Genomic DNA, 27,968 nt, shown 5'->3' on the forward strand with positions numbered 1-27,968 from the left:
GCGACAATGGCCGTGGCCTGGTCCCTGGCCTGTTTCACTTGTTCAAGGCTTGGTAAAATTTCAAACAAACGCAAAACTCAAACCGTAAACAATTAGGAAGCGTATCTTATACCGTTGGAAAGCTCTTTTGACAAGGAACACAACTAAACATGTTTCATCAAACAAAAACAACATTTTACAACAATCGAATTCTCGTCATGTGATCAATAAACTTTCATAATCAAAGTTTCAAGTTCTAAAAACGCATTTCATGATTCGGGCAACCAATTTACATGTACAATATGCCGTTTCGAAGGTAATCAAACACACATTGCAACCAAATACTTATCAACAACAATTCATGGCATTTGATGCACCAAAAGTTCATATAAAGCTTGTCAAACCCTAATCCAAGTTCATAAAATCACTAATCATGTTCTTGAAGTTTTCTTAATCAACCTATACATCAAAATGAAGCTAATGATGCTAGTAACACATTTAATACATGAACTATAACAATTAAACAGCTTTTAATCATCCAAAATCAAAGATTAAGCAAACCCACTTCAAAAACTCAAACTAGTTACTCAAAACAACAAATCGAGCAAACAAAACATATATTCATGTTACACACGAGCCATAGACACTAACTAACACAATTTCAAGTCAAAAACACGAATTTGAGAAATCTAGAGTTTTAGAAATGTTACCCAAAATCGATGAGGTTAGTATCAAATCGTAGAGGATGATGAGAGGATTAAGAATATGTAGTCGGATTTGTTGTGAGCTTCCTAGATCCAAATTAGATGATGAATTAGTGATTTGGTGTTTTGAGAGTAAAAATGGAAGAAAGGAAGAAATGGTTGGTGAAATGAATGGATAAGTGGTGGTGGTGGTGACTAGTTGCCAAATTTTGGCCAAGTGCCAAAATTAGTCCCTCAAGTTTCAAAGCGGGTGCGGGAATTTACCAAACGAATATTTTTAAAACGCTCGAGTAAACGGGTGACGTTGAAATTAAGTAGCAGGAATATTATGAACGTTTATCAACGGGACCACGGATTTAAATAACGAAATATTATTTAAAAAAAAAAAGACGGTGTTAAATTAAATTTAACGGAAAAACGCGGGATGTTACATTATCCACACCTCAAAAGAAATTTCGTCCCGAAATTTAGTTGGAAGTAGTAGTTGTCGAATCTTCTCCGAGATCTTGCGTTGACAATTCTACGGATGAGGGAAGGTACGTCCTTGGTATTTCAACGAACTTTGACGGTCGGGATCATGTGTTGTTTTAAAGTTTGGTTTCACGATTCACGGTTTCAACCGGTCCCCCTAGGAAGTGAAGTTTGTCATCGATAGTAAGCTCATCGGAAAGGAATAACAAGTTCTTGTTTCGCAAAACACGTCTTTAAGCTGATACATCGAATGTAGGATAAACGGAGACTCAAAATGAGTCGAAAAATCCAAACGGCTAGCAACGGGTCCAAAACACCCCAAGATTTCAAAAGGATCAAAACATCGCGGATTTAGCTTTCTACGTTTTCCGAAACGGGTTGCACTTATCAAGGTGCGACTCTAAGAATTTGCGGTTACCCAATTAGAATTCGAAAGGTTTACGTCTAACATCGGTATAGTTCTTGGTGATCACGAGTCGCGTTGGGTCTTGCTTGAATATGAATAAATTTTCTCGGTTGTACACGAATAAACTCGGGCCCGGTGAATTGATCATCGTTTACTTGGTTCGACAAAGGAGAATGACGTTTCCGATCATATGTGGTTTCAAAGGGTGTGACGTTAAAACTCGAATGAAAATCATTGTAGTACGAGGATTCGGTTAATGGAAAATACTTTTCTCAAGTAAATTTGAAGTTAGTAATACAAACTTGTATTATGGTTTCCAAGGTTTAAATCGCATGTTTGTTCGGTCCGTCGGGTTGTGGATGGTACGCGGTGCTCATGTCTAAACGCGGTCCCGGGGCTTTTTGTAAGGCACTCCAAAATCTAGAAGTGAAACGAGGATCTCGATCCGAAACGGGGTACATTTCCCTAAGGCATATTGAACACGTTTGCTAGGAATTGAAAACGTTAGTTAGGACAAGTTTCTCAAGAAAATTCGCGTCGCGGAAGATTTATCGGTTTTCAAATACGTTCGTCGAGACTATTCACCCTCGAGGCGAATACTAGTATAACGTGGAGAGTCCCTCCCTCCATTGGGAGTTTAGAATAAAGATTTCCTGAACCGGAAGTACGAGTGTGGTGAGAGGGAAGTTCCGCCCCGATGTGAGCATAACGAGTAAATTGCAGTTAGTCAACAAGACTGCGCGAGGACGAGCTAGTATACCCGTGTGACATACGGTTGAAGTCGAATGGAATCGGTAATTCATTCGGAAGCATAAATATAATTTGACAATAATTGAAGGTGTGTCCCCGGCATGGTTGTTATAAATATTCTCGGAGTTTTCGGATGTCCAAACATGAAAAGATGAAGTCATGTACATGGCACATGGTGGTGTTTAGGTTGATCGAGTCTAACCACCATCATGCGTCACTAGAACTTTGGTATGTCTTACCGTAATATAACCACGTTGATCGAGTGTCGTTATATTACGCCAAATCATACTTCCATTCCCACATCACTCCATGAGTTCAAGTTCGTGTCATCGTGAAAATCTAAAATGAACAAAATGTAACGACGTCTCAAACATGATTCGTATTGAATCGAAAGAATTAGTGCAACTCTAAAGATGCGTTCCCCGAGGGAAGTGTATAAGTGATTGTTCACGTCAATGCGGTTCGAATCAGACAATAAAGTAGTTAGGTATGAAAAGAGTAACGAGTCATGATAGCGAGTAGTACGCAACCGTAGCGATAAATAGTGATGACGATACTCACCTAGAGTAGTGACAATGACTTTACAATACTCATGGATAGTAAGCTAAGACGGGGTGGATAACAACCAAAGAATTTGAGTTCCCGAGCTAGAGTAGCTAACGAAGTCGCGGTCATCCGTACGCGTATGAATCTTGAATTCACGTGTTTTACCAAAAATTGGCGGAATACGAGTTCGTATGATGAAGGTTGGGTACCATTAAAAAGTTTGCCTAAGAATGATTCAAGTATAATGCACAAGTAGTCAAGTAAGTGCTATCTATAGCAATGTATGTCAGAATGCAAATGCTAACTATCCGGTTGTAGTCTAGACTCACTAATGCGTCCTAACGACTCTGTTAGACACACTAATGCACGTCCTAGTTCCCTACAACCAACGCTCTGATACCATCTGTAACGACCCGACCAAAACCGTTATTGACGGCGCCGTTAACTTAGGTCCCGTTGCGTGGTCGTAGTCCCTATATGAGACTCGTTTGACCAAAATTATGTCGCATTCATTTGAAAGGCACAAGACTTGCAAGTTTAGTTTACAAAACCATTCGACAGCAAGTCTAAGTTTACAAAAGTCATAAAGTATAAATGAAATAACTTGCGACATAATATAAGTTGAAAAACACAGTTGCTATAAATAGCGTAAGTATGTAAACAAAAGTTTGAATCCAAAAGTGCTATCCCTAGCGTATGTATGTATGTATGCTTGACCCCAAGCAAGAAATCAGAGTGTATGCATGTATGCTTGACCCCAAGCAAGTATGAATGTACGCGGAAGCATGTATCAAATAGCCATGTATGAACCTGAGAAACATATAGAAAACTGTCAACGAAAAACGTTGGTGAGATCATAAATGTATTTGTAAAAGTATATTTTGAACCACAATAGTTTGTATAGATGATTATCCAAATCGTATTTATTCCGAAGAATGTAGTTTGTATTGCGAGCACCCAATTACCAAAGCTTAACTGAATCTTCCCTCTGAATTTTGAATATAGTGTTAGAACATACACTATGCACGTTGAAATTATATTTCATCCACTAACGGTAGCGAACCGTCTGAATGAGGGTTCGTTAAACCCGTATGGCCACACAACATAATCACTCGCTTACACTTACACCCTGCAAGTGGAACTAATGATAATTGGATTGAGGACTTTTGTTCTAACTCGTCTGTATCTTTGTATTCGTATTTGTATTCAAAGTATAAAAGTATGAAAAGTATATATACATGTGAAATGTATATAAGTATGTAATGTATATGTTTCTCAGCCCACGATTTAAAAGAATAAAAGTTGTTGAAAAGGTGGGACTATGATCTCACCTCGAGTGCACGAGTATAAAGGTACTTCAACAAGTAAACGTGTGCATGAAAGTTGCTTAGCCTTGACCTAAACAAGTAAGTTGTATCAATTAACCGGTTACGACACAAGGTCGGGTGAAATGTGTTCAATTAGTCCTATGGCTCGTTACGACTCGAAAAGTATAGCATGTGAATCACGTTGCCAAGTTTCATGCAAGAATCAAGTATAAAAGCATGTTAGAACGATTGTAATAAAGTTTGAGTTGACATTTCAAAACCTTAACATTAGAAAGGAAATCTTATTACGTTTCCAACGATATTTGATTCATCGAAAACGGAGTTACGGTCAAAAAGTTATGGCCAAAACAAGTTTGCTGAAGTTCGGATGAAACAGGCAATTGTCACGGCGCGACAAATTGCTCCGCGGCGCGACAAATGCCTATGTTGAAGGTCAGAAAGCTTGAAAAACATGTTCTAAAATCACCCTTTGGGCCACGGCGTGACAAATTGCTCCGCGGCGCGACAATGGCCGTGGCCTGGTCCCTGGCCTGTTTCACTTGTTCAAGGCTTGGTAAAATTTCAAACAAACGCAAAACTCAAACCGTAAACAATTAGGAAGCGTATCTTATACCGTTGGAAAGCTCTTTTGACAAGGAACACAACTAAACATGTTTCATCAAACAAAAACAACATTTTACAACAATCGAATTCTCGTCATGTGATCAATAAACTTTCATAATCAAAGTTTCAAGTTCTAAAAACGCATTTCATGATTCGGGCAACCAATTTACATGTACAATATGCCGTTTCGAAGGTAATCAAACACACATTGCAACCAAATACTTATCAACAACAATTCATGGCATTTGATGCACCAAAAGTTCATATAAAGCTTGTCAAACCCTAATCCAAGTTCATAAAATCACTAATCATGTTCTTGAAGTTTTCTTAATCAACCTATACATCAAAATGAAGCTAATGATGCTAGTAACACATTTAATACATGAACTATAACAATTAAACAGCTTTTAATCATCCAAAATCAAAGATTAAGCAAACCCACTTCAAAAACTCAAACTAGTTACTCAAAACAACAAATCGAGCAAACAAAACATATATTCATGTTACACACGAGCCATAGACACTAACTAACACAATTTCAAGTCAAAAACACGAATTTGAGAAATCTAGAGTTTTAGAAATGTTACCCAAAATCGATGAGGTTAGTATCAAATCGTAGAGGATGATGAGAGGATTAAGAATATGTAGTCGGATTTGTTGTGAGCTTCCTAGATCCAAATTAGATGATGAATTAGTGATTTGGTGTTTTGAGAGTAAAAATGGAAGAAAGGAAGAAATGGTTGGTGAAATGAATGGATAAGTGGTGGTGGTGGTGACTAGTTGCCAAATTTTGGCCAAGTGCCAAAATTAGTCCCTCAAGTTTCAAAGCGGGTGCGGGAATTTACCAAACGAATATTTTTAAAACGCTCGAGTAAACGGGTGACGTTGAAATTAAGTAGCAGGAATATTATGAACGTTTATCAACGGGACCACGGATTTAAATAACGAAATATTATTTAAAAAAAAAAGACGGTGTTAAATTAAATTTAACGGAAAAACGCGGGATGTTACATAATATTAGTTAACTTTACTGATAATAATATTAATAATACTAATATAACCATTTATGCTTATCTACTTTCCTATATATATAATAATAGTGATGATACATATATTAATATTAATATTAATATTATCAATAATAATGAAAGTAATGATAATGATATTAATATAGCATTTACACTTAAAATTATAATTAAATTTAATATGTTACAAATTCAATTATATCATTTTTACCAATAATATAATATATCGAATCTTTAGTATTTATTTACTATTTATATTTAATATTTCTTATGTATAGAATTTATACATATATATATTTATATATATATTCATATGTGTATATATTTACATATTTATTTTTTAATGAGTTAATACCATTTTATAATTTCTAAAACTTACATTTATAATTGTATATATATATATATATATATATATATATATATATATATATATATATATATATATATATATATATATTCTTTACAAACAATTATTCGTGAATCATCGGGCATAGTTAAAGGGTAATTGATTACATGAATATAGATTTCAAAACTTTCGAGACTCAATATTACAGATTTTGCTTATCGTGTCGGAAACATATAGAGATTAAAGTTTAAATTTGGTCGGAAATTCCCGGGTCATTACACATTGCAAGATCTTAAGTGTGGGAAGGGGTTAAATTCTTTTGGATTTTTAAAATTTTTTACTTATACACTTGGTTACCAATAAAAATACTAGTAAAGCAGTAGTTGTATTAGAATCTAGTGCTCTCTGATAATAAAGAACAGCCCTAGTCTTATATACTGACTACCAATTCTAGTAAAATTTTTCAAAATTTTCAATTAAATGAATTCAAAATCATGTTTATACATATTTATGAACGATAAAACTAGGTGTTAACACCGAAATTATTGTTACCTCGGAAAGGACATAAATTGAGAAACAAACCAAAATGTTAGAATTCATTTAAAATGAAATAGATGACAATAAAAAGGCAAAGAAAGGAAAATAAAAGCCAAGTGTGAGAAAAATTTACCAAGTTATTTTGAACATATATCACATATTTTTGTACAAATAATTGAAGATACTTTTGTTTTGGACAAAATTAACCGTTTTACCCGGAAAACTGTAAGATATTTGAAAGAAAGATGGATCTACACGATGAATCAATTCCATCATTAAAAGGAAGTAAAGTCTTCCAAAAAAGAAACGCGCTTCTTGATTTAGGTAAGGAAGTTGTCGTCCAGACCAGTTATAGAGTCTACGAAAAACCTTGAAAAGTTTTCTCGAAAATCAGATGGAAATCCACGGACCTCAGCATCAAACAGGGTCGCCAAGTGGTCAGACTTATCCTAACCATGAGATGATCTGTCTCTTAAAATGGGGAGGACGCCGTGCAAATTAGCTTGATAAGACTAATGAATCATACCCCCAGAAAAGGATAATCACCTTAAAGATTAAAAATCAGCTTTTAAGCCTGATATTACTCAATCCTTGAGATTTACTTTAAAGATTGAGAATTACAAACTCATGAAATTCGATGATATCTAAACTCGAGCTTGAACGAGAAAATATTTTGATCAAAATTACAAACCGATTTGTTTTCTGAAAAACCCATTTTTAATGCGTTCATTACCATTGAACGTAAAATCCTAGGAATTCACCTAGAATTCATTAAACCAAATCGGGTGTCAACCGTAAGAACGGTGGTTACATAGTATGGTCAAAGACAGGACCCTATGCCAGACCGAAAAATTATAAGGGTGAGCTTTACTATTGCTCCTACCAAGGATAGCAATTGCATCCGACACGTTATAGACCATAATTAAAAGCATGTCAGGGAACATTGCCTTAACAGTTGCTTGTTCAACGCTTTCCTTTACAACCGGACGGTAGTTTATCGAAAGGTAATATACGGAGCAAGTATACTGGATGTGTTACTTTCCCAATACAAGGTTAGAAAGTGGGTGACACAAAATCGCAAGTTTTGAGCTAAAATTTTCAAATATGAAACCCACCAAACCCACAAAAACAATTTGCAACACCGGTGAAGGGTTATTCCGGAAAACTTATCTAGGGTAAAAGCTAGATTTAATTTTCAAAAAGATCAAATGTTTTCATAAAGATCTAATTTCCTAAAGGATCTAAATTTTTATAGTCATGTGGGACTGTAAACCACATCGTTACTATCATTGTTTATACCACAGTATAGAAATCACTGATGTACAAAGTGTGAAGAATAAAGAAGTGATTCTAGTATTTTTATTTCAAGACTATATTGCTTGAGGACAAGCAACGCTCAAGTGTGGGAATATTTGATAATGCTAAAAACGAACATATATTTCATACCATTATCCCTCAAGAAAGACAAGCTTTTAGTTGCAATTGTTCTATTTACAAGTGATATTCATTTAAATAATAAAAGGTGAAGACAAAAGACAGATTCGACGAATTGAAGACGCAAACGACCAAAAAGCTCAAAAGTACAAAATACAATCAAAGTGGTTCCAATTATTGATAAGAAACGTCTCATAATTACAAGAGTACAAGACGCGAAACGCAAAATACAAGATATTAAATTGTACGCAAGGACGTTCAAAAATCCGGAACGGGACCAAAGTCAACTCTCAACGCTCGACGCAACGGACTAAAAATTACAAGTCAACTATGCACATAAATATAATATAATATTTAAATAATTCTTAAAATTATTTATATATTATATATTATATTTAAAACCGTCGGCAGAATGCAAACAAAGACATGTGTGACGATCACTCCAAATCCATATGGACGAACATGTCATTCATCGATTTCATTGCGAGGTATTTGACCTCTATATGATACGTTTTGTAAACATTGCATTCTTTTGAAAAGGCACACCATAAATGAATATTTAAATCAAAGGTTTTCGACATCTGATGATTTCTACATATAGACAATCACTGTAAATAATAGTTTACAATAGTACTTCCGTTGACAATGCAGTCAAAGTAAGATACATGGTGATGATTTGGTGAATGCAACGTTTCCTTGAAAAATATGCCATGTACGACTCCATGCACATAGCTTGTCTTACATATAAGCAAACAGCGGAAGACTTCTAGGAAACCTGAGAATAAACATGCTAACAAGTGTCAACACAAAGGTTGGTGAGTTCATAGTTTTAGTGTTTTGCATAATCTGTATATAAAAGTGGATCACAAGATTTCAGTTGTTTCATCCAGAAACATTTATCAAAAGTTTGTCAATAGATTCTACGTAACAGAGCACCCTGGTAACTAAGCTTTAACGTTATAATGATAAATACCCCATTCGTTTTAATACACGCAAACCAACGTGTCCTAAACTCAAATAACACACGTCCGTTAAAAGGCTAGCGCTCTAGCTCGGACGGGGATGTCAAGCCCTATGGATCCATATACTGTTAGTCGCGCCCACCAGTCCATATCCTATGTACTGGCAGCTACTAGTTACCAAAGCTAAGGGATTTTCGGTTCAAACTCAGTGTAGAATTAAGTATGTACTTGTATCCATTGCGTTTAAAATAAATTGTATGTATTCTCAGCCCAAAAATATATATTGTAAAAGCAATTAAAAAGGGAGCAATGAAACTCACCTTAGCAGCACATAAAGTTGTTCATCGTAATGTGACCGAAACTCGGAATATCAAATAATCGTAGATCTCAACCTAGAGAACATATGTTGGTCAATAAATGTCTATCAAGCTAGGTCAGGTCATAGTGTATCACAATCCTAATGCTCGATATCGACATACAAAAGTTATCCAATGTTGTTTCAAAAAGTCAATTTTGACAATAGTTCAACAAACGAGACGTACCTTATATAAGGATTCATTTACTCGGTTGGTAATATTTAAAAGTTCACTTTATCAATCTCGTAAACAAGTTGTTTAAATCTTAATTGCAGATTCAAAAGCAATTTCAATTAACGTCAATCATAATTCAGTTGACCATATCTTTTAATCCGTTCATCGAAACTATTTAATATCTAAATGAAAAGTTATTGATTTTTCGCCAGCTTTCCAAAAACATGTATATCATATACCTTTTACCAGTAATATATTTATTTAATTAGTGATTCATTATAAACTGTTTAATGACGAAATTTAGCATACAAGCATATATAAATATATATACTCGAGCACTAGACATGGATACATAATTATTATATAAAAGATAAGATATGAGTGCTTACGTATCAGTATTGAGATTCAATATTGTAAGAAAGTACGTAGACGTAATGGAGATGATAAACACTAGGTTTGATTCACAAATATACCCCCGAACATTACCCATAACCTCCTTGGCAATAACCCATAATTTCCTTAGCTCTATCCCGCTTGAAAACCATTTTGAAAGTGACACGCTCATAACCTCGTCGTAGTATTTTATGTATAATACTAATTAATAATATTAATAATAATAAGATTAATAATAATATTAATCTTAATAATAATAATAATAATAATAATAATAATAATAATAATAATAATAATAATAATAATAATAATAATAATAATAATAATAAATAAAATAAATACGGAGTAATATTAGAGAAAGAAGTGTGAAAACTGAGCAATTTATAGAACCTTTTCTGAAAAAGTACCCCATGCGATCGCATGGGATTTGTGCTTCAAGGCCATGCGATCGCATGGCACCCTGGGACTGCTCACAAATTTTTAACTTCTTGTTTATCGACATAATTTTATATTATATATATAATATATTTAATTTATATAATTAATTATATATTATATTAAATTCACATGCATAGTTGACTTGTAATTTTTGTTTTGATAAGTCGTACGTCATCACTCGACTTATGTCCCTGTTCTGATTTTTCAAATGTCCTTTCGTACGCTGAGAAAACTTGCATTTTACGTTTCGTGTCACGTACCTTTGTCAAAATATAGCCTTAAATTATCCCTAAACTATACCACTCAAAGTATATCTTAAACTTTCGAGTATATTGGTTATTTACTTTTATAAATCATCGTCTCGCTATTTGTTAATATATATATAATAACAAATCGTTTTATTACCAAGTTAATATATATTTTCAACATTTATAAACATGTTTTAAATATACGTCGCAAGTTATTCATATAATTAATATTCTAACTTATCATATATATTCAAATAAATATTTAAACCAATAAGTTTAATGTACGGTATCAAACAATTAATACATTGTTACGTTTTCAAGTTATAGTATATATATATGTATCTATATACATATAATTGTTCATGAATCGTCAAGAATAATGGAAAGGTATTTGAATATATGAAAGTAGTTCATCAATTTTGAGATTCAGTTTTACAGACGTTGCTTATCGTGTCGAAAATGTTAATCATACAAAGATTAAGTTTAAATTTGGTCAGAAATTTCCGGGTCATCACAGTACCTACCCGTTAAAGAAATTTCGTCCCGAAATTTGAGTGAGGTCGTCATGACTAACAATAAAAATGTTTTCATGACGTATATGTGTTGATAAATAGAGTTTCATCACCGTTGAATAATATGGATAAAACAATCCGATTATTAGAAGCGTATGAGAGAAGTTATCGTAAAAGAGTGAAATGAAGAATAGAGATTCGTCTTAACTCTTGACATATTAACGATTGATTTCCGTAATTTAAGGAATAGAAAATCTTCATAATCTAAATAAGATTTGATTCTTTGGAAATTAAGGAGATTAAGATATTCTTTAATTAAATGCGCAATCTGCCTCGATTGCTATGTCTGATATTTTACTATAAATTGACCTCTTCCGTTTCATTTATTTTCACCACTCCTATAAACTTCTTCCTTATTTCATACTTCATAATAGATTTTGAAAATGCTTAATCCAGTTCTGATTCTTGATATTTTCTTGGCTATCGTATCCTTCATTCTTCTTTTTCATCTGCCATCAGAGGAGGTTATTTTCTTCTACTATTACCTTGGGGTTATAGTGTTTTTCATTCTCCCGTGTCTTTATATTGCTATACGCATTGATATACACGGTTTGTAATTTCGGGGATTTTATCGGGCTTTTTATTCTCCATTATATTTCGGAGCTTCATGCTTTTATTTTTCCTTTTCGACTTCAAGTCAAGCGAATAATGGTCCAGAGTTCGTACGTATGGAGTTTTGGATGAACATAGTTAATGTTCTAAGAAGGGAATTGTAATAGCACGATCTTGATTTATCAAAGTACCAGAATATCCGGAAAAGACCGAATCATCAAGAAATATATTTTCTTGATATATTTAGAGATTATATAGAATGAAAGAGTTATGTAACATGGTTCATGATGAGGGTGAGATCTGTGAACCTTTATCACGTTCCATTAGAAACTCAGCATGACTTACTGTAATATAATCACGTTGATCAAGTATCATTATATTATACTAATTCATGCTTCAGTTCCCAACACTACTTCAAAACATTCATATTTTAAACTTGAAGGTTTCAGAATTTAGAAACTAAAATAGTTTCTTTTATGATGTAATACAGATAGCGCGAAGAGATGAATGATTTCAGATAAGAATAGTTATGAAGATATCTCCAGAAATATCGAGGATATTTATAATGAAAGATACGATGATATCTTAGAATTTCTAATATCAGAGGATGATGCGGAAAATCTGTCTGTGAAGGTTTAGAATGAGGAGTAAGGTGTTTGCTAACGATTTTAGCAGACACTGAATCATTTGGATACTTTGAAGGTAGATTTCGTCCTTGTGATTTGTCCACAGCCTCCTTCATGGTCTGTTCAATCCGTTTTCCAGTTCCAAATCTTCTCTTTTTCTCAGCTTTACCACCTTACCATTCTTTATCATCAAACTTTTGACTGTTAAGGTCGTTTACAGTTTTTTGCTGCTTCATCAGCATTGTTCCAATTTCAGAGAACTAGTTCATAGTTTAGGGTGTTTTTCAGAAACTTCACATTTGAAGTCTGTAAGTCTAGGAGATAAACATTATATGTTTATATATAACTGTTGGCGTAGAATTGATGCGAAATTTGAAATACTGATTGCTAATTCCCGGTAGTTGGTATGGCAATTATCGTTACAAGATGTGGATGAGTATATGATAGGGTTTCAATGAGTATAAGGATTTTTCAAAAGATCAAGGATAAATGAAGTTGTTGGTAAATTTACTGCTAATGTGGTGGAACATGAAAGGTTCCCCAGTAACAAAAACGTATATGTCAAGGTTATAATAAGGCTAATCTGAAAAGTCGAGGTTGACTGGTTGGAAGTATAGTAAAACTGAATACTTTGAAAAAAGATTGCAAGATTATTTTCGGTAAAAACAACGCTAAAGGATCTTGCACGATTTTGAAGTCAAAGTATAGTTTTGAAAGATGTAGAGATCTAAGAATGACGTCACCGGTTCAGAGTTATGACTTGGATTCTGATCCGTCAATATCAGAATATGTAATTAAATTTGTATGAAATAATTGTGTATCACTGTGAAGATAGTGAGTATAGTTAATGATTTTTGAATCAAAGTTGAAGAATGTACAGTGTAACATATTAATTGCGAACTTAAATATTTCCCGGGTAGTACCTACCCGTTAAAGATTTCACAATTAATACTTTGTACAAAAGAATTTTTATTCTCGTCTTTATGAAAATATATGTATGTATATTTTCTTCAGATGTAATACAGATTTACTGAGTTAATATCATATTAAGCTCATTTGATTTTCGGCTTGACTTAGAAATGATTAATCTCTAAAACATTAGAGATTACATAATCTTCGCGGAGTATTTCACTAATGAAATCAATACTTCATTATTTATTGTTGTTGGCACCCCTTGGTATCAATGGTGAGTATGATGTTGATATCATAGGTACAGATTGTGATGTTGAGGCGTGTGATGGGGATGTTGTTATTGGTGGTGGTAATGATACTGTTGGTGTTGATGATGGTGGTACTGGTTATGCTGCTGGTGTTTGTAATCCTTGCACCATATTCTCCAAAGCCACTACCCGAGCGCGAAGCTCGTTGACTTCTTCTATTATACTGGGATGATTGGTGGTTCGGACAAGCGGATGAATAAGATTTAGAATATTGGATATTACGTAGTCGTTGAGAGCTGTTCTGGAAATGAGGGTGAAAATGGTGTTACGAACGGGTTCGCCAGTAAATGCTTCAGGTTCTTAACCAAGAGGTGAATGTGGTGGATGGAAGGGATCACCTTCTTCTTGTCTCCAATGATTAAGTAGATTACGAACCCATCCCCAATTCATCCAGAATAGATGATGGCTAATTGGTTGATCCATTCCGGTTACACTGTCTTCGGAATTCAGGTGAATATCCATATCGGAATAGCTGTCAGAGTTTAAGGAATTTGAACTAGATACGGGATCCATCTTGTATAATTAGGGAGATAATTTTTGATATGAATTAGATTATAGAATTTAGTTTGGTATTCTTCAATACATAATTTACATATGTATATATAATACCAAATTCTATAAATCATGGAGAAATTTTTGGAAGATGTCAGGAAAAGTTTACAGTAACAGATACGCTAAGATATGAAATTTATCTATACACTATTCATGCAATCAATGTAGTAAAATGTGTCTAGACTTAAGAATGATAAGCATGTAATTTCTGACAAGAAATGATAAGCAAAACTTTTAACATGCAGACACGGTCGAAGTCCAGACTTACTAATGCATCTTAACAACTATCAGTTAGACACACTCATGCAAGACCTGGTTCGCTAGGACCAACGCTCTGATACCAACTGTGACGATCACTCCAAATCCATATGGACGAACACGTCATTCATCGATTTCATTGCGAGGTATTTGACCTCTATATGATACGTTTTGTAAACATTGCATTCTTTTGAAAAGGCACACCATAAATGAATATTTAAATCAAAGGTTTTCGACATCTGATGATTTCTACATATAGACAATCACTGTAAATAATAGTTTATAATAGTACTTCCGTTGACAATGCAGTCAAAGTAAGATACATGGTGATGATTTGGTGAATGCAACGTTTCCTTGAAAAATATGCCATGTACGACTCCATGCACATAGCTTGTCTAACATATAAGCAAACATCGGAAGACTTCTAGGAAACCTGAGAATAAACATGCTAACAAGTGTCAACACAAAGGTTGGTGAGTTCATAGTTTTAGTGTTTCGCATAATCTGTATATAAAAGTGGATCACAAGATTTCAGTTGTTTCATCCAGAAACGTTTATCAAAAGTTTGTCAATAGATTCTACGTAACAGAGCACCCTGGTAACTAAGCTTTAACGTTATAATGATAAATACCCCATTCGTTTTAATACACGCAAACCAACGTGTCCTAAACTCAAATAACACACGTCCCTTAAAAGGCTACCGCTCTAGCTCGGACGTGGATGTCAAGCCCTATGGATCCATATACTGTTAGTTGTGCCCACCAGTCCATATCCTATGTACTGGCAGCTACTAGTTACCAAAGCTAAGGGATTTTCGGTTCAAACTCAGTATAGAATTAAGTATGTACTTGTATCCATTGCGTTTAAAATAAATTGCATGTATTCTCAGCCCAAAAATATATATTGCAAAAGCAATTAAAAAGGGAGCAATGAAACTCACCTTAGCAGCACATAAAGTTGTTCATCGTAATGTGACCGAAACTCAGAATATCAAATAATCGTAGATCTCAACCTAGAGAACATATGTTGGTCAATAAATGTCTATCAAGCTAGGTCAGGTCATAGTGTATCACAATCCTAATGCTCGATATCGACATACAAAAGTTATCCAATGTTGTTTCAAAAAGTCAATTTTGACAATAGTTCAACAAACGAGACGTACCTTATATAAGGATTCATTTACTCGGTTGGTAATATTTAAAAGTTCACTTTATCAATCTCGTAAACAAGTTGTTTAAATCTTAATTGCATATTCAAAAGCAATTTCAATTAACGTCAATCATAATTCAGTTGACCATATCTTTTAATCCGTTCATCGAAACTATTCGATATCTAAAAGAAAAGTTATTGATTTTTCGCCAGCTTTCCAAAAACATGTATATCATATACCTTTTACCAGTAATATATGTATTTAATTAGTGATTCATTATAAACTGTTTAATGATGAAATTTAGCATACAAGCATATATAAATATATATACTCGAGCACTAGACATGGATACATAATTAATATATAAAAGATAAGATATGAGTGCTTACGTATCAGTATTGAGATTCAATATTGTAAGAAAGTACGTAGACGTAACGGAGATGATAAACACTAGGTTTGATTCACAAATATACCCCCGAACATTACCCATAACCTCCTTGGCAATAACCCATAATTTCCTTAGCTCTATCCCGCTTGAAAACCATTTTGAAAGTGACACGCTAATAACCTCGTCGTAGTATTTTATGTATAATACTAATTAATAACATTAATAATAATAAGATTAAAAATAATATTAATCTTAATAATAATAATAATAATAATAATAATAATAATAATAATAATAATAATAATAAATAAAATAAATATGGAGTAATATTAGAGAAAGAAGTGTGAAAACTGAGCAATTTATAGAACCTTTTCTGAAAAAGTACCCCATGCGATCGCATGGGATTTGTGCTTCAAGGCCATGCGATCGCATGGCACCCTGGGATAGCTCATAAATTTTTAACTTCTTGTTTGTCGACATAATTTTATATTATATATATAATATATTTAATTTATATAATTAATTATATATTATATTAAATTCACATGCATAGTTGACTTGTAATTTTTGTTCTGATAAGTCATACGTCATCACTCGACTTATGTCCCTGTTCCGATTTTTCAAATGTCCTTTCGTACGCTGAGAAAACTTGCATTTTACGTTTCGTGTCACGTACCTTTGTCAAAATATAGCCTTAAATTATCCCTAAACTATACCACTCAAAGTATATCTTAAACTTTCGAGTATTTTGGTCATTTACTTTTATAAATCATCATCTCGCTAATTGTTAATATATATATAATAACAAATCGTTTTATTACCAAGTTAATATATATTTTCAACATTTATAAACATGTTTTAAATATACGTCGCAAGTTATTCATATAATTAATATTCCAACTTATCATATATATTCCAATAAATATTTAAACCAATAAGTTTAATGTACGGTATCAAACAATTAATACATTGTTACGTTTTCAAGTTATAGTATATATATATGTATCTATATACATATAATTGTTCGCGAATCGTCAAGAATAACCGCAAGGTATTTGAATATATGAAAGTAGTTCAAAAGTTTTGAGATTCAGTTTTACAGACGTTGCTTATCGTGTCGAAAATATTAATCATACAAAGATTAAGTTTAAATTTGGTCAGAAATTTCGATGGCATCACAACATGTGAGTTGGAATCCCAGGCCATTCGATCACATGGCCTGCATGAGATAATCTCATGCGATCGCATGAGCCAAAAAGTCAGGCCACATGCTATAAATTTCGCAGTTTTGAGCCATTTTTTACACATCTTTTTCTTTCCTTTCTCTCATACGTGTATATATATATATATATATATATATATATATATATATATATATATATATATATATATATATATATATATATATATATATATATATATTAATTTTAATTTTAATTCTAATAATAAGGGTATGTTAGCGAATGTTGTAAGGGTATAAGTCGAAATTCTGTCCGTGTAATGCTACGCTATTTTTAATCACTGTAAGTTATGGTTAATGTTATTTTTAATTTAATGTCTCGTAGCTAAGTTATTATTATGCTTATTTAATGCTGAAGTAATCGCAATGTTGGGCTAAATATTAAAATTGGGTAATTGGGCTTTGGACCATAATTGGGGTTTGGATAAAAGAACGACACTTGTGGAAATTAGACTATGGGCTATTAATGAGTTTTATATTAACTAAATGATACCTCGTTGATTTAATATATAGACTTATAATTTGAAGTATTTATGTATAACCACATACGCTTGACTGGGCACGGTGGGCGGGATATCTATAAATACCAATAATTGTTCATTTTACCAGATACGGAACTGGATTAATAGTTAATAAACTTGTTGAAACAGGGGTGGATTACATTCAAGGGTAATTGGTGTAATTGTTAACAAAGTAGTAAAACCTTGGACTACACGCAGTCGATAACCTGGTGTATTCATTAAACAAAGTATTAAGACCTTGTTACAATTCGAATCCCCAATTAGTTGGAATATTTGACTTCGGGAATAAGAATAATTTGACGAAGAATTTCGCACTTTATGATTATGATTGATGGACTATTATGGACAAATCCGTATGGACATATCGAATAATCCAGGACAAAGGACAATTAACCCATGGGAATAAACTAAAAACAACACGTCAAACATCATGATTACGAAAGTTTAAATAAGCATAATTCCTTTATTTCATATTTAATTTCCTTTATTTCATATTTAATTGTACTTTTAATTATCACACTTTTATTTATTGTCATTATATTTAATTGCACTTTTAATTATCGTACTCTTTAATGGTACAAACTATTAATGGTGAAAATATTTTAACGGGTAGGTAATACCCGAGGAATATTTAGATTTATCATTAATAAGTTACACTGTACATTCTTCGAATTTGATTCAATGATCATTTACTATCCTATTTACAACCACCGATATACGTATCCGTTCACCAAAGAATAACTATTTTCATTCAAATTCAATTTCATATTTGGATTATGATCTATCCAAACCCAACAAGTGGCATAATGAAGACATAATGGACACAATAAAAATTGATTAGAAACAGACTAATTAACAATATAAAATTTTGTTAAGAAACCACGCTAACAAGATCCTAGCTAACTGTTCTTAGCTAACTGTTAATTCTGTATTACATTTTATTTTATCGTAATTTAATTATCGCAATTTATTTATCGCAGTTTATTTATCGTAATTTATATTCTCGCAATTTTATTTATCGTCATTTAATTTCTGTTATTTACTTTACGCATTTTACTTATCGCCATTTAATTTCTGTTATTTATTTTCCACACTTTAAATATCAGGACACGTATACAAGGTTTTGACATATCATATCGACGCATCTATATATATTATTTGGAATCACCATAGACACTCTATATGCAGTAATGATCGAGTTCTCTATACAGGGTTGAGGTTGATTCTCAAATAATATATATAGTTTGAGTTGTGATCGAGTCTGAGATGAATACGGGTCACGATACGTATTAATTAATTCGAATATTATATATTAAATTATATATGAATTGTTAAATTGCTAACTGTGGACTATCAATCGAGGTCTACCAACATTAGACAATTAAAATGAATTAAAATATTGATTATAACATATGAAACTAAACAAATCTTCAAGTTTGCCACTTAATTTCACCTTAAACCTCATTTATATCTTGCCGATTACAATCTGCGTTCAAACCTTTCATGATTCTTGAAAACACTTCAATCGATAGGATGAACCAACCGCACTTCATCTACGGAAGAAAAGATTGATGCATATAGTTATGCACATGAAAAACTCTCGGAAACTGAGTAAACGTTTAACACATAGCTGTGCTAATTTCTTTAGTGTTATTATCACCCAAAATAACTTTGCAGTTCTTCTTCAAAATGGCTAATTTTGTCACAGCTCCAGCAAGACAACTTTGACTTTTCGTACAAAACAACCTTATTATAACGTTGATATATACGCGTGCTCTTTTATTGTCACCAGAGAACCGTTCATATTCCACCATGTTACCATCAGCGTTTAATCATCTAAAAACACAATTCTCCTGAAACCACCTCGGATTAATAACCGATGATCCAGATATCGTAGCATTAAATGCAGAGGAAACAGAAAAATGATAGGTGGTCTAAATGACCAAAAGGTTTTATGATAAAGAAAGGAGTGTTAGGAATGCTCGATAGAAAATTGGGTATTGAAAAACAGGTTGAGCTACCCATGAAGGAGACCAAGGACAAATACAAGGACCAAACCCTATATTCAAAGGATTCAGGTAATTCTGGATCCGTTGAAATCTTTAGAGAATATCTTACTCCAAAGTCATGTTAAAATCTTGCGGAAAAATCTTTCTCCATCAACCATCGAACTTAGAAATTCCAAAAATATCATCATCAATATCTTCGATATTTCTGAGGATATTTTCATAAATATTCTCGTCCGAGATTATATACCTCTTCGTGCTTCCTATATATCTTTATATTGGAAACATTCAATAGAAAATTTAGTACCGAAAAGCAGATTATGCGAAACTATGAAGAAAGCCGTGGACAAATCACAAAGAATAAGTTTGACTTCAAAGAATCCAAATGATTCAATGTCTGCTAAATTCTTTAGTGAATATCTTGCTCCTTACTCTAAACCCTTGCAGACAATAGTTTCTATCATCCTCTGATATTAGATATTCAAAGATATTATCTTATCTTTCATTATAAATATCCTCCATATTTCTGAAGATATTTTCATAACTATTCTTATTTGAAATCATTAATCTCGTCATACTATTAGTGTTACATCATATAGAAACTGTTAGTTTCTATATTCTGTAAACTTTCAAGCTTAAAATATGAATGTTATTGAAGTAATGTTGGGAACTGATTCATGAGTTAGTATAATATAATGACACTTGATCAACGTGATTATATTACAGTAAGTCATGCTGAGTTTCTAATGGGACGCGATGATTCACAGGTTATAACGTCATCATGTGCCATGTTACATAACTCTTTCATTGTGCTTAACTTCTGAACATATCAAGAAAATATATTCTTGATAGTTCTATTCTCAGTGATTCAGGTAATTTGACAAAACAAATCGTGCTACTACCTTTCCTTTCTACCTTATATATTATGATAATTCGAAACTCCATACCTATGAATTCTGGACCGCTACTTGCGAAAAGTAAACAAAAGCATGAAGCTCCGAAATAGAAAAGGGGTATAAATAGCAGCAAATAAGAGAGAGCATTAACTATGAATGACAATGATTATAGAAGACGAAAGCAGGGACTCCGAAATATAAGGGAGAATATAAAGCCGATAACAAAAGATAAATTACAAATCGTGGATATTAATACGAATAGCAATTTAAAGACACGGTATAATTAAGAATAGTATCACCCCAAGGTAATAGTAGAAGTAAACAAATTCTTCTGGTGGAAGATTGAAAAGAAGGATGACAGAAATGATAATTAGAAAAATATCAAGGATTAGAACGGGATTAAGCATATTCATAATCTTTTGGATGTATGAACTAAGAAAGAAAGTATAGGAATTGTAAAAATAATGAAATGGAAGAGCTTAAATTTATAGTGAAAATATCAGACAGAGTAATCGAGGCAGATCACCGTATTTAATTATAGAGATCTTAATTTCCTTACTCGCCGAAGAATCAAATCTTTTAGATTTCGAAGATTTTCTTTAAATCCCTTGAATTCCGGAATTCAACCAAGGCAACGTCAAAAGTTAAGACGCACCTCATTTTCTAAATTCAACCCTGACTCTGTCAAAAGTAAAGATGAATCTTTACTTTCCTATTTCACTCTTTGGTGATAGCTTCATTCGTACTCTTCGAATAATCAAATTATTTTTATCCATATTACTCAATGATGATAAAACTCAATTTATCAACTCATATTTGTCATGAAAACATTTTTATTGTTAGCCATGACCACCTCACACAAATTTCGGGACGAAATTTCTTTAACGGGTAGGTACTGTGATGACCCGGGAATTTTCGACTAAATTTAAACTTAATCTTTATATGTTCTCGACACGATAAGCAAAGTCTGTAATGTTGAGTCTCAATAGTTTTGAATTATTTTTATGAATCCATTTGACCTCGACCATTACCGACAATTCACGAACAATTAATTGTACATAGATATGTATATATATATATATATATATATATATATATATATATATACAGTATAATCTGAAATATATTAATAAAATATTATGTGACTTAGTTGTTGAAATTAAAGATTTAAAATATGAATATTATTATAAGACTGATTAAACTTATAACTTAGTTATAATTTAAATACTATTATTATTATTATTAAAAGTTATCATTTTTAGCAAGATTACTAAAAATTATCAATGTTACTTAAAATTATTATTATCTTTAACATTAAAAGTTATCATTATTATTATAAGAATTATTATTATCATTTTTAATATAATTATTAACAATTATTATTATCATTGTTACTTATATTATTACTCATAATTGTTATAGTATTATTAGTATTATCATTAATAATATTATTAATATAAATTTTATAGTTATTATTATCATTATTAACATAATTACTAAAAATTATCATTTCTATTTAAGATTATTATTACTTTTATCATTTATCTTATAAGTAGTATTAATTTATGATTCGTATTTGTTAACTTTATTATTATTAGTTCTATTATTATCATTATTATTAGTATTCGTGTTATAATATTAATGTATTATCATTATTAATATTAATTATAAATGTTAATTAAATTGAATATAGATATATGCAATCTGAATTAGTGCTGCATCACTATCACCCTTATATTTTTTCTTTGCAATATTCGTTTTTGGATGCTAAACTCCAACAGGTAGATATCACAAGATCATTGAGGATTTCTAACTGCCACTTCATGTATTCGATTATAATAGATAAGTCCTACACAAAAATTCAGTATGTGATCAACAGAAAAAGAAGAACAGTTTGATATTTATATTTTTTTTTCTTCTTTCTTCTTTTCGTTCTTCACCATTATACCAAAAGTTCGATTAAGTAATGTTTTCAAAAATCTATTAATGCAATCTTGCTAGAATCCTTATACTCAACCTATCTGTACAATATCAAATCTAACCTCTTTCTATCGAATCCGAATTTCGAAGTCAAACTTTTGTTTTTTTAAAAGTCAAACTTTTATTAATCGCGAAATTCGAACTCAATACGATGTTTCAGGTTCAATTGACGTTTGAGATAGTTTATAGGAAAGATTTAAAATCTTTTTCATGTTGGAGTCACTAGCTAAAACGCTCTCATATTCAAAATCATAATTTTTTTTTTTGGAAACTAGCGACGAGCAGATTCACTGTTATATATATATATATATATATTGTTTAATTTTTTTTTTTTCGATTTCTATTGATACAAGCACCTATAAATGATGTCTTATCTTCAAATCAAACCTTTAAATTGTTGTGTGAATGATTGAACCATACTTGGTCAACGTCTGAGTGAAAGGAAGAAGATGAAGAACATAAAAGTAATACTGTATAAGTATAAAAATAAACAAGAGTAATCAGGAAAGCAGAAACAGTCAAGTGGTTTGGGATGTAGGGGAGTGAGTGACAGGTCTCGGGTTCAATCCAGAGGGAGGGCAGCTATATTTTTTTTTTTTGGGATTCTTTCTTGTGAGGTAGTCTTCTTACTAATATTAATTATCATTATTATCATTATTATTATCTTTATTATTATTGTGGTTATTATTATTGTTGTTATTGAAAGTATTATAAATGTTATTAGTATAGTAATTATTATTATTAGTATTAATATTAATATCACAATCGTACTTATAAAGTATTACAACCGTTATTATTATTATTATTAATCGTATAAGTATTATTATTATTATTACTACTCTTATGGTTATGATTAAGATTAAAATTAATGTTATTATTGATATATTATAATTAATATTATTATTATTGTCTTTAGCAAAATCATTAAAAGTATTGTTGTTAAAAATTTTAGAATTTTCATTTAAACATTAATATTAGTACTATCTCATGATTACTGAAATTTCTATTTAAACTAGTATTATGATTAAAATTAACCATATTATTATTAAAAGTAATATGTTTAACAAAACTATCATTAACAGTAAAAGTAATATTTTTACAATTATAATCATTATTATTATCATTAATAGAATTATTAACATTATTATCTTAATCATTAGTAATAAGATGATTATTTAATATTAAGTGTTATTATCAAAATGAGTATTTTCATTATCATTAATACTAAATTTTTCATTTTATTAAAAACTACTATTATTATCATTATTATAAGATTTACCATTTAAAACTATCATAATACTATTATCAATAAAATCATTAATATTATTAACATTATTATTAACAAAAATATTATTAATATGAATATCATTAGTAGTAATGTTATTATCAATATAATTAAATACAATTTTATATATATATATATATATCACACGTTATTATCTATGTAAAAATATACTTAAAAATACATTACATATATGTGTAAATTAATTAGATTAACAACCTTTAAATAAATATCCATATATAATAAATTAAGTATTTTTAATATATATATATATATATATATATATATATATATATAACTAAATAGATAAAAATCATTATCAAATATATATACAAATTAATTACATAAAGTTATAATTATTCGATTACAAGTATATGTTTTAATATATATATATATATATATATATATATATATATATATATATATATATATATATATATATATATATACGAATGATATAGGTTCGTGAATCGAAGGCCAACCCTATACTTGTTCAATGTCGTTCTATGTATTTTTACTACAAAATACATTAGGTGAGTTTCATTTGCTCCCTTTTTTACTCTTTACGTTTTTGGGCTGAGAATACATGCAAATGCTTTATTAACTGTTTTACAATATTTATATGCGTGAGTTTCATTATTCCCTTTTTAAATGCTTTCGCAATATATATTTTTGGGACTGAGAATACATGCGCTGTTTTTTATAAATGTTTTACGAAATAGACACAAGTAATCGAAACTACATTATATGGTTGAATGATCGAAATCAAATATGCCCCTTTGTTATTAAGTCTGGTAATCTAAGAATTAGGGAACAGACACCCTAATTGACGCGAACTCTAAAGATAGATCTATTGGGCCCAACAAGCCCCATCCAAAGTACCGGATGCTTTAGTACTTCGAAATTTATATCATGTCCGAAGGAGGATCCTGGAATGATGGGGATATTCTTGTATACATTTTGTGAATGTCGGTTACCAGGTGTTCAATCCATATGAATGATATTTTGTCTCTATGTATGGGACGCTTATTTATGAGAAATGAAAATCTTGTGGTCTATTAAATTGATGAAAATGATTATTTATGTAAACTAATGAACTCACCAACCTTTTGGTTGACACTTGAAAGCATGTTTATTCTCAGGTACGAAAGAAATCTTCCGCTGTGCATTTGCTCATTTTAGAGACATTACTTGGAGTCATTCATGACATATTTCAAAAGACGTTGCATTCGAGTCGTTGAGTTCGTCAAGATTATTATTAAGTCATTTATAGTTTAGATATATTATGAAATGGTATGCATGTCGTCAACTTTCAATGTAAATGAAAGTTTGTCTTTTAAAAACGAATGCAATGTTTGTAAAATGTATCATATAGTGGTCAAGAACCTCGCGAAGTAATCAACTGTTGTGAATCGTTTATAATCGATGTGGACTTCGTCCGGATGGATTAGGACGGGTCCTTTCAGTTGGTATCAGAGTGGTGGTCTTAGCGAACCAGGTCTGCATTAGTGTGTATAACTGATAAGTCGTTAGGATGCATTAGTGAGTCTGGACTTCGACCGTCTCTGCATGTCAATAGTTTTGCTTATCATTCGTGTCGAAAATCATCTACTTATCGTCCTTAGAAAATTACCTGCTTATCATTCTTAGTCTAGACACATCTTACTGCAATGATTGCATGATTAGTGTATAGACAAAATTCGTATCTTAGCGTATCTGCTATTTCATATCTTAGCATATCTGTTACTGTAGACTTTGCCTGACAACTTCCGTAGATTTCTCCGTAACTTATGGGATTTTAGTATTATATATGCATATGTAAATTATGTATTGCAGGGTACTAATCTACATCCTATAATCTATTTCTTATCAAAAATCCTTCATCTGATCGTACGAGACAAATCCCTCAACCAGTTCTAGTCCCTCAGATTCCGATAGCTATTCCGATAGTTATTCCGACAGCTATTCCGATATGGATTTCCACTCGAACTGCGAAAGCAGCATAACCAGAATGAATCAACTAATTCATCTGATGAGTTCGTAGTCTATTAAATCAATAGAGACATGCAGAAGGCAATCACTTCCACCAACCGAATTCACCTCTTGACAATGAACCTAAAGCGTTTACCGGCGAACCTGTTCGAGACACCATTTTTAGTCTTATTTCCAGGGTAACTCGACAAGATTATATTATATCCACAATTCTGAACCTTATTCATCCGCTCGTTCCGACCGACAATCATCCTGAAGTAATAAGTCAACGAACTTCGCGCTCGAATAATCAATTCGGGGAATATGGTGCAAAATGTACCAGCTTCAGCAACATCACCGGCACCAATAGTACCATCAGTAACAGCACCAGTACCATCAACAATCCATGCTTCAATATCACTATCTGTACTTCGAGTATGATCTTCGTTCTACGTATCGTTCTACCTCATTTATCTTCGTTCGACATGGCGCATATGTAATCTCTAAAGTTTTAGAGATTATTTACTCTAGTTCCAACCAAAAACTAAATGAGTTTAATATTATATTAACTCATTAAATCCATGATTACATCTGAAGAAAATATATATGTAAATATATTTTCACAGAGATTATAATTAAAAATTCTTTCGTACAAACTATTAATGGTGAAAATATTTTAACGGGTAGGTAATACCCGAGGAATATTTAGATTTATCATTAATAAGTTACACTGTACATTCTTCGAATTTGATTCAACGATCATTTACTATCCTATTTACAACCACCGATATACGTATCCGTTCACCAAAGAATAACTATTTTCATTCAAATTCAATTTCATATTTGGATTATGATCTATCCGAACCCAACAAGTGGCATAATGAAGACATAATGGACACAATAAAAATTGATTAGAAACAGACTAATTAACAATATGAAATTTTGTTAAGAAACCACGCTAACAAGATCCTAGCTAACTGTTCCTAGCTAACTGTTAATTCTGTATTACATTTTATTTTATCGCAATTTAATTATCGCAATTTATTTATCGCAGTTTATTTATCGCAATTTATATTCTCGTAATTTTATTTATCATCATTTAATTTCTGTTATTTACTTTACGCATTTTACTTATCGTCATTTAATTTCTGTTATTTATTTTACGAACTTTAAAAATCGGGACACGTATACAAGGTTTTGACATATCATATCGACGCATCTATATATATTATTTGGAATCACCATAGACACTCTATATGCAGTAATGATCGAGTTCTCTATACAGGGTTGAGGTTGATTCTCAAATAATATATATAGTTTGAGTTGTGATCGAGTCTGAGATGAATACGGGTCACGATACGTATTAATTAATTCGAATATTATATATTAAATTATATATGAATTGTTGAATTGCTAACTGTGGACTATCAATCGAGGACTACCAACATTGGACAATTAAAATGAATTAAAATATTGATTATAACATATGAAACTAAACAAATCTTCAAGTTTGCCACTTGATTTCACCTTAAACCTCATTTGTATCTTGACGATTACAATCTGCGTTCAAACCTTTCATGATTCTTGAAAACACTTCAATCGATAGGATGAACCAACCGCACTTCATCTACAGAAGAAAATACTGATGCATATAGTTATGCACTTGAAAAACTCTCGGAAACTGAGTAAACGTTTAACACATAGCTGTACTAATTTCTTTAGTGTTATTATCACCCAAAATACCTTTGCAGTTCTTCTTCAAAATGGCTAATTTTGTCACAGCTCCAGCAAGACAACTTTGACTTTTCGTACAAAACAACCTTATTATAACGTTGATATATACGCGTGCTCTTTTATTGTCACCAGAGAACCTTTCATATTCCACCATGTTACCATCAGCGTTTAATCATCTAAAAACACAATTCTCCTGAAACCACCTCATATATATATATATATATATATATATATATATATATATATATATATATATATATATATATATATATATATATCCGATGATCCAGATATCATAGCATTAAATGTAGAGGAAACAG

Source organism: Rutidosis leptorrhynchoides, chromosome 5 (assembly GCF_046630445.1).
Source record: "Rutidosis leptorrhynchoides isolate AG116_Rl617_1_P2 chromosome 5, CSIRO_AGI_Rlap_v1, whole genome shotgun sequence".
NCBI classification, from domain to species: Eukaryota; Viridiplantae; Streptophyta; class Magnoliopsida; order Asterales; family Asteraceae; genus Rutidosis; species Rutidosis leptorrhynchoides.